This window comes from Epinephelus moara, chromosome 13 (genome assembly GCF_006386435.1).
Source record: "Epinephelus moara isolate mb chromosome 13, YSFRI_EMoa_1.0, whole genome shotgun sequence".
Classification (NCBI taxonomy): domain Eukaryota; kingdom Metazoa; phylum Chordata; class Actinopteri; order Perciformes; family Serranidae; genus Epinephelus; species Epinephelus moara.
Window position 1 is genome coordinate 35,482,458 of NC_065518.1, and position 3,264 is coordinate 35,485,721.

Consider the following 3,264-nt stretch of genomic DNA (forward strand, 5'->3'; position numbering starts at 1 on the left):
ATGTATTAATATCTGGCAGTATACATGTGTGACAATAGTCATATGTGTATAATAACAGTAGAAGTATGACTAATGACGGCAGCAGCAGCAGGAGGCATCTGGCAGGACCACGGCAGCAGCACAACCACACACGTCACGCTGTCCAGGCACCGCTGCGATANATGTGTATAATAACAGTAGAAGTATGACTAATGACGGCAGCAGCAGCAGGAGGCATCTGGCAGGACCACGGCAGCAGCACAACCACACACGTCACGCTGTCCAGGCACCGCTGCGATATGAGTTAATCTGAGAGACAGTGGAGCACAAAGGCTCCGGAGAAGAAGCCGAGTTAGTGACATCCAGAATGGCCGAGTAGTCACATGAGGCAGCGCCGCTGCGCAGCGGTCACATTCAAGATTAACATGGCTAACGTTTCCAGCTGATCCAAGAGGCTTTTTAACCATATAGGTTATAAAGTAACGACGCATAGTGGGTCCAAATTCACACATGTTCTTCTCTAAGGATTTTCTCCGCGACCGTTAGCGAGAAGCCACACATATCACGTGAAACAGCGGAACTGGAGCGCAGGACCAGAGCTTTCCAGTGATCACACACATCATTGTGCTGCCATCCCATCATGCTATATAAATACAGATCAATTGTCTACATAATGAAAACTTGACGAATTTCTTTACAATCCATTATACAGATCGTGTTATCAGTCAATTCATATAGTGAGGAATATCGTATCTTACCACGTCTTAGGCTTGCGTGTGTTTCTCCCTGTCTATCCACATTTGTTGTCCGGCTTTCAAGATGCAAATATCTCCATATTGTCCAGTTGACACTCCATCAAACTTTGTATGACAAGACTAGTGCACTTCACCTTTGCGCGCCCAGACAACTGCAGCCTAATTATGCATGCATGACAGGGCCATAGTCACCATATAAATTGAGGGGGACATGTCCGTCCGTCCCCAATGCCCAAAATGTCCCCCCAGTATATAAATGAAACTGAAAAACAACAACATAATGTTCAGGTCAGGTCAAAGAGCAGTGATACTATGTGATGTGCATTGTATTAAGTTGTAGGGTATGCCTGCATTTATTTCTTTAATCAGAACACAAAATTAATTTCCACTTAGCTATAATAAAATGTTTTATGATTAAGACTGACAGTGACTCAGTGAATACCTCACTCAGTTTTATTTGATTAATGGTAAAACAGGTCTCTGTTCACATTCAAAGGTATTTGTGTGGGCAAACTGATGAAAAGTAGTCTGTTGATGACCACAGTGGATTGTTCAGTCAATTTACCCATTGAACGGGTCACCTCAAGGCCCGAACATACTGAGGCGGAACGTACGCGGAACGGACTCCGCGGAGGTCCGTGCGGACTCAAAGCGGACATCCGCAAGCCCTGTGCGCGCAAAGCTCAGATTTTATGACCGCGCGGACTCCGCTCTGCGCACCACTGACTGCTCAGCATGTATTTTTCACATTGCGGGGATTTTTCACGGCTCAGCATGTATTTTTCACATTGCGGGGATTTTTCACGGCCATTTTTACAGGAAACTACAACGCAGAAGTGCGCTCGACTATGAAAGCCCGAATGACTGCGGACATTCCTCGCGGAGTCCTGCCCGAGTATGTTCGGGCCTTCAGCGATCATCACAACAATTGCCCCCCCTGAGAAATTTGGCAGGAGCCGCCACTGGTGGTGGGTAAGTTACATCACAATATTACCCTTTGTGTATAGTAATAAGTTATTTATTACACTACTTTTGCATCACTTTCACCAAAATGACCTCAGAAGAGCTAATGGTTCACCATGGACGAGGGTCATGTTTTTTCACAGCAGGTAATCAAAGCACAGAAGCTCCAGTTTATTTCAGTTCATTTCAAATCCTGTGCTGCGCAGGTCTGACTCATTCATGCATTCACATATACTGATTACCACTTTGTATTAAAATCCTGTGCTTGATAATATAGAACAATTAAATAACCTAGACCGTTTAACATAAACGAATAGCCTTGGACACAGGGAGGGTCAGGCACGGGATCAAAGTCTGATAATTATGAGACATGGATCAATATTTGGGGGCCTATGATATAACATAATAACCAAATTTTGAGTAGCTTTACTTGCCTAAACCTAAAGACACTCAATCATATTTTTTTCCCTAAACCTAACCACAGTAACTTTCATTGTAGGACTGCAAGATTAATCTAATCGCAGTTGTAATCGCGATGTCAGCCTGTGCGATTACATAACCGCATAAAAGGCTGTGATTTGCGATTTAATGTAAATAAATGTTAACATGTGTGCCTGTGGACGTGACTGCCTCTGCTGCTGTAGTGTGTTGAGTTTGTTGACATTACGCCCACAAGCTATCCTGGTGTGTGCAGCACGTATGGTCAGGTGACTATCTGGCGCGCAGCAGTGACCAACATAAACGCTAAAGAAGAGCATGAGCACGACCAAGAACAGGCTGAGTTATTAGCGAAAAAAAAGCAACGTCTATTATAGCCTACTTTGGATTCAGGTACGGCGACTTTTAACAGAAAGACGTGCTGTGTAAAAGTTTAAAGTCGCCACGTCCGGCGGCAACACAACTAATCTATATCAACACTTGAGACAGTACAGAAAAAAGTATGAAGAAAGCATGCGAGAGAAAGCCAAGCTATGTAACGTTAAAGACAAAGAGACAACTGAAAGCTGCCAGAGCCTCATGAAACAATATCGAAGCACAGTTACGCAAACATTTGCAAGTGTCACAGGGAAATCACTGACTTCATTACAAACTATTTAATAAATTAAAAATTGAGCAAAATTTTGCTCGGGTTCAGCCCACTTGACATGCTGCTGTGTTGTGTTACGGCCTATTCACGTGCTGGAATTTGTCATTTACGTGACAACGCCTGAACGCAACACAGGCTCTGCTTCGCTGTGTGTACACTGTGTTTGACTGTGCGTAACAGCAGTCATTGATGGTCATTTACACACTGTCCATAACAATAACTATGTCAGGTCAGGTCAGTGCCCCCCTAATATAATGTAGGGGAAACAATGAATCAATCAATCAATCAATCAATCAATCAATCAATTTTATTTATAAAGCCCAATATCACAAATCACAATTTGCCTCACAGGGCTTTACAGCATACGACATCCCTCTGTCCTTAGGACCCTCACAGCGGATAAGGAAAAACTCCCCCAAAAAAAACCTTTAACAGGGGAAAAAAATGGTAGAAACCTCAGGAAGAGCAACTGAGGAGGGA